Consider the following 12,223-nt stretch of genomic DNA (forward strand, 5'->3'; position numbering starts at 1 on the left):
AGTCTACAGTGACTAACCTGTCTATATAGTCTATAGTCACTAACCTGTCTATATAGTCTATAGTGACTAACCTGTCTATACTGTATATAGTGACTAACCTGTCTATGCAGTATATAGTGACTAACCTATCTATACAGTATATAGTGATTAACCTTTCTATACAGTATATAGTGACTAACCTGTCTATACAGTCTATAGTGACTAACCTATCTATACAGTCTATAGTGACTAACCTGTCTATACAGTCTATAGTGACTAACCTATCTATACAGTATATAGTGACTAACCTGTCTATACAGTCTATAGTGACTAACCTATCTATACAGTATATAGTGACTAACCTGTCTATACAGTCTATAGTGACTAACCTATCTATACAGTATATAGTGACTAACCTGTCTATACAGTCTATAGTGACTAACCTGTCTATACAGTCTATAGTGACTAACCTGTCTATACAGTCTATATAGTGACTGACCTGTCTATACAGTCTATATAGTGACTAACCTGTCTATACAGTCTATAGTGACTAACCTGTCTATATAGTCTATAGTGACTAACGTGTCTATACAGTCTATATAGTGACTAACCTGTCTATACAGTCTATAGTGACTAACCTGTCTATACAGTCTATAGTGACTAACCTGTCTATACAGTCTATAGTGACTAACCTGTCTATATAGTCTATAGTGACTAACCTGTCTATACAGTCTATAGTGACTAAGCTGACTATAGTCAGGTTAGTCACTATATAGACGGTATAGACAGGTTAGTCACTATAGACTGTATAGACAGGTTAGTTACTATAGACTGTATAGACAGATTAGTCACTATATAGACTGTATAGACAGGTTAGTCACTATAGACTGTATAGACAGGTTAGTTACTATAGACTGTATAGACAGATTAGTCACTATATAGACTGTATAGACAGGTTAGTCACTATAGACTGTATAGACAGGTTAGTCACTATATAGACTGTATAGACAGGTTAGTCACTATAGACGGTATAGACAGGTTAGTCACTATAGACTGTATAGACAGGTTAGTCACTATATAGACTGTATAGACAGGTTAGTCACTATAGACTGTATAGACAGGTTAGTCACTATAGACGGTATAGACAGGTTAGTCACTATAGACCGTATAGACAGGTTAGTCACTATAGACCGTATAGACAGGTTAGTCACTATAGACCGTATAGACAGGTTAGTCACTATAGACTGTATAGACAGGTTAGTCACTATAGACTGTATAGACAGGTTAGTCACTATAGACTGTATAGACAGGTTAGTCACTATAGACTGTATAGACAGATTAGTCACTATATAGACTGTATAGACAGGTTAGTCACTATAGACTGTATAGACAGGTTAGTCACTATAGACTGTATAGACAGGTTAGTCACTATATAGACTGTATAGACAGGTTAGTCACTATAGACTGTATAGACAGGTTAGTCACTATAGACTGTATAGACAGGTTAGTCACTATATAGACTGTATAGACAGGTTAGTCACTATAGACTGTATAGACAGGTTAGTCACTATAGACGGTATAGACAGGTTAGTCACTATAGACGTATAGACAGGTTAGTCACTATAGACCGTATAGACAGGTTAGTCACTATAGACCGTATAGACAGGTTAGTCACTATAGACCGTATAGACAGGTTAGTCACTATAGACTGTATAGACAGGTTAGTCACTATAGACTGTATAGACAGGTTAGTCACTATATAGACTGTATAGACAGGTTAGTCACTATAGACTGTATAGACAGGTTAGTCACTATAGACTGTATAGACAGGTTAGTCACTATATAGACTGTATAGACAGGTTAGTCACTATATACTGTATAGACAGGTTAGTCACTATAGACGGTATAGACAGGTTAGTCACTATAGACCGTATAGACAGGTTAGTCACTATAGACCGTATAGACAGGTTAGTCACTATAGACCGTATAGACAGGTTAGTCACTATAGACTGTATAGACAGGTTAGTCACTATAGACTGTATAGACAGATTAGTCACTATATAGACTGTATAGACAGGTTAGTCACTATAGACTGTATAGACAGGTTAGTCACTATAGACTGTATAGACAGGTTAGTCACTATATAGACTGTATAGACAGGTTAGTCACTATAGACTGTATAGACAGGTTAGTCACTATAGACTGTATAGACAGGTTAGTCACTATATAGACTGTATAGACAGGTTAGTCACTATAGACTGTATAGACAGGTTAGTCACTATAGACGGTATAGACAGGTTAGTCACTATAGACCGTATAGACAGGTTAGTCACTATAGACCGTATAGACAGGTTAGTCACTATAGACCGTATAGACAGGTTAGTCACTATAGACTGTATAGACAGGTTAGTCACTATAGACTGTATAGACAGGTTAGTCACTATAGACTGTATAGACAGGTTAGTCACTATAGACTGTATAGACAGGTTAGTCACTATAGACTGTATAGACAGGTTAGTCACTATAGACTGTATAGACAGGTTAGTCACTATATAGACTATATAGACAGGTTAGTCACTATATAGACAGTATAGACAGGTTAGTCACTATAGACTGTATAGTCAGGTTAGTCACTATATAGACGGTATAGACAGGTTAGTCACTATAGACTGTATAGACAGGTTAGTCACTATAGGCTGTATAGACAGGTTAGTCACTATATAGACTGTATAGACAGGTTAGTCACAATAGACTGTATAGACAGGTTAGTCACTATAGACTGTATAGACAGGTTAGTCACTATATAGACTGTATAGACAGGTTAGTCACTATAGACTGTATAGACAGGTTAGTCACTATAGACTGTATAGACAGGTTAGTCACTATATAGACTGTATAGACAGGTTAGTCACTATAGACTGTATAGACAGGTTAGTCACTATAGACTGTATAGACAGGTCAGTCACTATAGACAGGTTAGTCACTATATAGACAGGTTAGTGACTATAGACTGTATAGACAGGTTAGTCACTATAGACCGTATAGACAGGTTAGTCACTATAGACCGTATAGACAGGTTAGTCACTATAGACTGTATAGACAGGTTAGTCACTATAGACTGTATAGACAGGTTAGTCACTATAGACTGTATAGACAGGTTAGTCACTATAGACTGTATAGACAGGTCAGTCACTATATAGACAGGTTAGTGACTATAGACTGTATAGACAGGTTAGTCACTATAGACCGTATAGACAGGTTAGTCACTATAGACTGTATAGACAGGTTAGTCACTATATAGACTGTATAGACAGGTTAGTCACTATAGACTGTATAGACAGGTTAGTCACTATAGACTGTATAGACAGGTTAGTCACTATAGACTGTATAGACAGGTTAGTCACTATAGACTGTATAGACAGATTAGTCACTATATAGACTGTATAGACAGGTTAGTCACTATAGACTGTATAGACAGGTTAGTCACTATAGACTGTATAGACAGGTTAGTCACTATATAGACTGTATAGACAGGTTAGTCACTATAGACTGTATAGACAGGTTAGTCACTATAGACTGTATAGACAGGTTAGTCACTATATAGACTGTATAGACAGGTTAGTCACTATAGACTGTATAGACAGGTTAGTCACTATAGACGGTATAGACAGGTTAGTCACTATAGACCGTATAGACAGGTTAGTCACTATAGACCGTATAGACAGGTTAGTCACTATAGACCGTATAGACAGGTTAGTCACTATAGACTGTATAGACAGGTTAGTCACTATAGACTGTATAGACAGGTTAGTCACTATAGACTGTATAGACAGGTTAGTCACTATAGACTGTATAGACAGGTTAGTCACTATATAGACTATATAGACAGGTTAGTCACTATATAGACAGTATAGACAGGTTAGTCACTATAGACTGTATAGTCAGGTTAGTCACTATATAGACGGTATAGACAGGTTAGTCACTATAGACTGTATAGACAGGTTAGTCACTATAGGCTGTATAGACAGGTTAGTCACTATATAGACTGTATAGACAGGTTAGTCACAATAGACTGTATAGACAGGTTAGTCACTATAGACTGTATAGACAGGTTAGTCACTATATAGACTGTATAGACAGGTTAGTCACTATAGACTGTATAGACAGGTTAGTCACTATAGACTGTATAGACAGGTTAGTCACTATATAGACTGTATAGACAGGTTAGTCACTATAGACTGTATAGACAGGTTAGTCACTATAGACTGTATAGACAGGTCAGTCACTATAGACAGGTTAGTCACTATATAGACAGGTTAGTGACTATAGACTGTATAGACAGGTTAGTCACTATAGACCGTATAGACAGGTTAGTCACTATAGACCGTATAGACAGGTTAGTCACTATAGACTGTATAGACAGGTTAGTCACTATAGACTGTATAGACAGGTTAGTCACTATAGACTGTATAGACAGGTTAGTCACTATAGACTGTATAGACAGGTCAGTCACTATAGACAGGTTAGTCACTATATAGACAGGTTAGTGACTATAGACTGTATAGACAGGTTAGTCACTATAGACCGTATAGACAGGTTAGTCACTATAGACCGTATAGACAGGTTAGTCACTATAGACTGTATAGACAGGTTAGTCACTATAGACTGTATAGACAGGTTAGTCACTATAGACTGTATAGACAGGTTAGTCACTGTAGACTGTATAGACAGGTTAGTCACTATAGGCTGTATAGACAGGTTAGTCACTATATAGACTGTATAGACAGGTTAGTCACAATAGACTGTATAGACAGGTTAGTCACTATAGACTGTATAGACAGGTTAGTCACTATATAGACTGTATAGACAGGTTAGTCACTATAGACTGTATATACAGGGGTTAGTCACTATAGACTATATAGACAGGTTAGTCACTATAGGCTGTATAGACAGGTTAGTCACTATAGACTGTATAGACAGATTAGTCACTATATAGACTGTATAGACAGGTTAGTCACTATAGACTGTATATACAGGGGTTAGTCACTATAGACTATATAGATAGGTTAGTCACTATAGGCTGTATAGACAGGTTAGTCACTATAGACTGTATAGACAGATTAGTCACTATATAGACTGTATAGACAGGTTAGTCACTATAGACTTTATAGACAGGTTAGTCACTATAGATTGTATAGACAGGTTAGTCACTATAGGCTGTATAGACAGGTTGGTCACTATATAGGCTGTATAGACAGGTTAGTCACAATAGACTGTATAGACAGGTTAGTCACTATAGACTGTATAGACAGGTTAGTCACTATATAGACTGTATAGACAGGTTATTCACTATAGACTGTATAGACAGGTTAGTCACTATAGACTGTATAGACAGGTTAGTCACTATATAGACTGTATAGACAGGTTAGTCACTATATAGACTGTATAGACAGGTTAGTCACAATAGACTGTATAGACAGGTTAGTCACTATAGACTGTATAGACAGGTTAGTCACTATATAGACTGTATAGACAGGTTAGTCACTATAGACTGTATAGACAGGTTAGTCACTATATAGACTGTATAGACAGGTTAGTCACTATAGACTGTATAGACAGGTTAGTCACTATAGACTGTATAGACAGGTTAGTCACTATATAGACTGTATAGACAGGTTAGTCACAATAGACTGTATAGACAGGTTAGTCACTATAGACTGTATAGACAGGTTAGTCACTATAGACTGTATAGTCAGGTTTGTCACTATATAGACGGTATAGACAGGTTAGTCACTATAGACTGTATAGTCAGGTTAGTCACTATATAGACGGTATAGACAGGTTATTCACTATAGACTGTATAGACAGGTTAGTCACTATATAGACTGTATAGACAGGTTAGTCACTATAGACTGTATATACAGGGGTTAGTCACTATAGACTATATAGACAGGTTAGTCACTATAGGCTGTATATACAGGTTAGTCACTATAGACTGTATAGACAGATTAGTCACTATATAGACTGTATAGACAGGTTAGTCACTATAGACTGTATAGACAGGTTAGTCACTATAGATTGTATAGACAGGTTAGTCACTATAGACTGTATAGACAGGTTAGTCACTATATAGACTGTATAGACAGGTTAGTCACTATAGACTGTATAGTCAGGTTTGTCACTATATAGACGGTATAGACAGGTTAGTCACTATAGACTGTATAGTCAGGTTAGTCACTATATAGACGGTATAGACAGGTTAGTCACTATAGACTGTATAGACAGTTTAGTCACTATAGACTGTATAGACAAGTTAGTCACTATAGACTACATAGACAGGTTAGTCACTATAGACTGTATAGACAGGTTAGTCACTATATAGACTGTATAGACAGGTTAGTCACAATAGACTGTATAGACAGGTTAGTCACTATAGACTGTATAGACAGGTTAGTCACTATAGACTGTATAGTCAGGTTTGTCACTATATAGACGGTATAGACAGGTTAGTCACTATAGACTGTATAGTCAGGTTAGTCACTATATAGACGGTATAGACAGGTTAGTCACTATAGACTGTATAGACAGGTTAGTCACTATAGACTGTATAGACAAGTTAGTCACTATAGACTACATAGACAGGTTAGTCACTATAGACTGTATAGACAGGTTAGTCACTATATAGACTGTATAGACAGGTTAGTCACAATAGACTGTATAGACAGGTTAGTCACTATAGACTGTATAGACAGGTTAGTCACTATATAGACTGTATAGACAGGTTAGTCACTATAGACTGTATTTACAGGGGTTAGTCACTATAGACTATATAGACAGGTTAGTCACTATAGACTGTATAGACAGGTTAGTCACTATAGACTGTATAGACAGGTTAGTCACTATAGACTGTATAGACAGGTTAGTCACTATATAGACTGTATAGACAGGTTAGTCACAATAGACTGTATAGACAGGTTAGTCACTATAGACTGTATAGACAGGTTAGTCACTATATAGACGGTATAGACAGGTTAGTTACTATAGACTGTATAGACAGGTTAGTCACTATAGACTGTATAGACAGGTTAGTCACTATAGACTGTATAGACAGGTTAATTTCCGTTTCTAATAGTATATTAGACTTGACTTTTAAACCATCTAAATGTATTTCCTTTCTATTTGATGGCTTCAAAGTTGCACCAATGGGCTTGCCATTATCCAAAGGTACAAATAGATCCATCACAGAAGGCCTAACCAAATTTTTAGGAAAGTTAATTGATGTCTCTTTGAGTGCTACCAAGAAAGCTGCAGGCAAGCGTATGATAAACCATCTTACTGACCTACTTTCTGCATCTGACTAACTCCCCATCCGTGGTGAGTACAAACTGTGGATTTACCGGAACTATATTCTCTCACTGACACGGTTTCATTTGTGTGTTGATGCTGTCTCCAGGGGGACCATCTCCAAGTTAGAATCTATTGCCACACGGTTTCTGAAGAAATGGCTGAATTTGCCCCGGAGTGCTACACGAGTTATTCTGTACTACCCAGGTGTTTGTTGTCCTAGTATTTCTCATGTCTCCAGGGAGGCAAAACTAAGTTTGCTAGCCTGTGTCAGTGCCTCCTCTGACTTGCGGCTCCAGGAACTTAACCTCCATTTGCATCTTGGGAATGTTGCTCTACAAATCCAAGACAATGACTATTCCATCCTGTCGATTGCTCAAAAACAATTACCTGCCTTCCCATCAGCTCGGTCGTTATATATTAAGGCTAAGCACCAGTTGTCAGATTCCATCAAAGCTCAATGCAAAGATCATTTACAGTCACTAACTGTTCAGTCAAAGTTTGAGAGTTCTGCTGAACTAGAGAGCTCCTGTAAAACTTGGAACAGGCTACTGAAGGGATTCCACCCCGGTCAATTGTCATTCCTCCTTCGTGCAGCATCTGACACTCTACCCACCACTGTGAATTTACAGAGATGGTCCATCCTATGTGAAGCGAAGTGTTTGCTTTGCGATTCACGACGCCCAACAACTGCTCATGTTTTAAGTAGCTGCCCTGCAGCATTAAATCAACAGCGGTATACCTACCGTCATGATCAGGTTCTTCGTGTTTTGGCCACTAAACTTTCTGAAGCATTTGCTGACATCCCATTTGTTAAAGTGTTTGCTGATATACCTAATTTCCATGCTGATAATTCTCCACAGTCTACAATTCCGATGAGTCTCCTTATTACATCCTACCGTCCAGACATTGTAATATATAATTCCCAGAGTTCTTCCATCACTCTGTTGGAACTAACATGCCCTCTGGACTCCATCCATCACATCCAGTCTGCTCGCAATAGGAAGCAGAGCAAAACTGAATATCTGCAGCTGTTGGCTGAATTTGATCGCCTAAATATTGCTAACTATTATGACACCATTGAAATCACGGTACTTGGTCATTTTCAAGTGTCTTCCATCAAGAATTTATCTAGTTTGTTAAACTTCGTTCAAGCTGATATAAGGATTTCGAAGCACATTATTAAGGAATGGTTAGATGCTGCTGCCTCTGCCAGTATCTCTGCCTCTCAGAGAATTTTTCTAGCACGAAACTGTACAGAGTGGTGCACAAATTAGACAGTTTTATTTTTGTAATTACAGTAATTAGTTTTTTTGTTGTTGTTGTTTTGCCTTGCCATGCCCACAGTGTAGTCCTCTACTTTTTGTGTTCGCATGCTGTCCGAGGTTTCACATGCCTATTTGTTTTGTTGTACATCTTTTCATCACAATTGTCAATGATGGTTCTCTCTCTGTTCCGTGTTACGGATAACATCCTGTCTGTAATGCCACTTATAAAATCGATCGCGTAATTTTGACACAGGTTGGGTTTTGTGTCATATCTTCATGGTCTTTATCTCAATTCCTTTCAAACCACACAAAGGCACTCCTACGATGGTTACTCCATCTACATATCAATTTTCAACTCATTCCTCCAAGGGGTTTACTCTGTAGGCGTGACAGACCTTCGACCTTATATTACGCACATAATCGGTCATAACTTCGTGTATGTTCATCGGATTCCTACCAAAGTTGGACCTGAGATCCGCCTTAATGAGCCCTTCAATTGTGCCAAATTTCAGCCCTATCCGAGTACGCATTCGTGTTTTATGGCGGATTTTGCGAAGTGTGCGAAATGAAGAAGATGAAGAAGAAAAAAAACCAAGAAATTAAAACGAAATTTAGTTCGCTTGTATCTCGGAAATGGCTGGACCGATTTTCTTCAATTTTGGTATGTAGACTCCCATAACTGGCTGGCACGTATGTAGCGAATTTGGTTCCAATCGGATAAGGGATCAATGAGCTACATAGGTGTGAAAATTGCGTTTTCTTTCTTCCTGTTAATATACTCACGGTGTGGCGTGCCGGCTTCTTGGGCTGCACGACACACTATCGTGTGTCTTGATTGATAAGATTTTTTTTACTATTGATATGGTTTATCATCAAGTAATCAATTAGGGTATGTGTGTACAATTAGAGTGTACATTTAGGGTGTTTTAGAAGGAACTCAGATTGTACACTCATTTTTGGCCAATCACATTTTTGTACAAATTGTACACTCATTTTTGGCCATTTTATGCGTACAATTAGGGTGTTTTAGAAGGTTGGTAAATTTACATGGTGTACACTAATTAGATCATACATTACAATAAAAACTATGAACATCACATGAGTGTCAATATCATACACTGCACAATTTTAAAGCCATACAAATTGTAGTTTTTTGTATATTCAGTAATCATTGTTTGTTATTACGCGCATCTGTTTCTGTTACTGCAATCAGTTTACAAGAGCTCATCACCACCTCATCACAGTTTTGTGTCATCACAATATTTGCATCATCATTATAATTATGCTGTGACAACAACAAAAGGCATGTTGAATATGAGAACACACTAAACTCTCTAATAGAGCAGTCAACTGTTGTAATATCTAACAGAGTATTTACTAATATCTAACTAGTTGGAAAATTAGTATAGGTAATCACACAAATTTGAGTGCAATTAGGAAATAATTGTACGAGTAATTGAATGAGGTAACCTGAGTGTAAATTTGGCTGTTACAAGTACATTTATTCCCTAATTGCATTAAAATATTAATGCGTGTGATTGCCTACTATTCACATAGTGACCACTCTTCATGCTTTGTAGTAGTCAAGTTATGTTTGGCTGGTGGTATCAGTCAGTCAGTCAGTCAATCAGTCAGTCAGTCGGTCAGTCTATCAGTCAGTCAGTCGATCAGTCAGTTAGTCAGTCGGTCAGTCAGTCAGTCAGTCAGTTAGTCAGTCGGTCAGTCAGTCAGTCAGTCCGTCGATCAGTCAGTTAGTCAGTTGGTCAGTCAGTCAGTCAGTCAGTTAGTCAGTCGGTCAGTCAGTCAGTCAGTCCGTCGATCAGTCAGTCAGTCAGTCAGTCAGTCAGTCAGTCAGTCAGTCAGTCAGTCAGTCAGTCAGTCAGTCAGTCAGTCAGTCAGTCAGTCAGTCAGTCAGTCATTCAGTCAGTCAGTCAGTCAGTCAGTCAGTCAGTCAGTCAGTCAGTCAGTCAGTCAGTCGTCAGTCAAGCAGTTATTTTCACCTGTGTACAGCAACTTATTGTGTTATAACAATACTCTACCTTCCAGTGTAATTCCTTTGCATTAGCATTTAAAACTTTTCCTAACATAGGGTACATATTTTTTGCTCCAAAAATAGTGCACATAATTTTATAGAGGGCCACACCCAAGATCACACATGGTTTGTACAATAGTACCACTGTGTAACAGTCTGTAGACTATATAATTACATGACTAGTATTATCGTATTTCCTATTACATTGTATTTTTATATGGCTTTACACATGCTGGATCAGATTCACTATCTACTGGAGTAGTAGTTGCCATAACTCTTACACCAACTCTACTCATACCAGTCACTACCACTGCTGTCATCATATTTCTCATCATGTACTTGTTTATAAAGAAGAAGATGAATAACATGGTACAACACACTACAGTACAACAACTTGATAATGCTACTAAAGAATCTGCTACTGGTACATCACCTGTATTGTATGAGCTAGTAGACTTACCTGATGACAAAACTGTTAAGAGCGATGGTGTTGATCTACAGACTAATCCAGTATATAGCTAGTAGCAGTGGTGGTTATATATTGATGATGATGTGGTTATGGATACTAACCATGCTAATGATAGTTAAAGTGATGAACTGATTGAACTATTATAAATATGTATACTGTTGCAAGAAATAGTTATAACATGCTTATGAATTTGTAACCACTTCTAAGGGTGAGCCTTTATAAATCAGATATTAATCAAAAGGGTTTGTTATAGTTTTGTGACATACTATGTGTGTGTATCAAATATGCCTATTTTGTAGTGCTGAGGAGATATCAAGCCCTGGCTGGTAATTCAGTATAGAGCTTAGGATTCATGAATGATTGTTAGTGTTCAACCTGTTGATGCCAGTTATGTTAGTATAGCAAGATGCATTCTGGTTTGCATTAAATCAAGTGTACAAGTGACAGCAATAGCCCTTGCTGTGCAGGGAGTGAGCTTATACTGACTTTGCTACTTAGTTCATTGGCTCAGTGAGTTTGAGTATCAATACTAAGATCAATCAGTACTTATTATTTGTGTTTGTTTATTTGAGTGTCAGTGTTTATTAACTATTGTTTGGCTTCTAATATTTGCCATTCGTCATGAAAACATAGCCATTCTGATTGGGATGATCTTGCTGTCTTATATTGTATTTGTGTCGTCTTCTGGCAGTTGTAGACATCATTGTATAAGTGAGCACATGATCTTCCAGCTCCTAGTTTTACCAAGCATCTCCTGTTCTCATTCCCGTCCTTTCCCAGCTTTACCAAGCAATGTAGCTACATACTGTATGTACATACCACATAATTATTATAATGTGTTTGTAGACTATAGCGTAGTGCATGCATTTTTGTGGCTAGAAAATAAAAGCAGAGTTTTAATGTCTGAAGTTTCATGGCTTAAAACAGTTAGTTGTTACACTTATGCTTGTCAATATAATTAATTATCATTACTATGCCATTTATGCGTGTATACTCTGTTAGTTCTGAAGCAAAATCTTTCTAATCTGCTTGTCTCGTTTCTGCCCATCCAAGTTTTTAGCCAGAGTAAATTTGAAACTTTCTTGTTTATACCACTCATCTCTCACCAATTACTAGAATGTATACAGTACA

Source organism: Dysidea avara, chromosome 1 (assembly GCF_963678975.1).
Source record: "Dysidea avara chromosome 1, odDysAvar1.4, whole genome shotgun sequence".
Classification (NCBI taxonomy): domain Eukaryota; kingdom Metazoa; phylum Porifera; class Demospongiae; order Dictyoceratida; family Dysideidae; genus Dysidea; species Dysidea avara.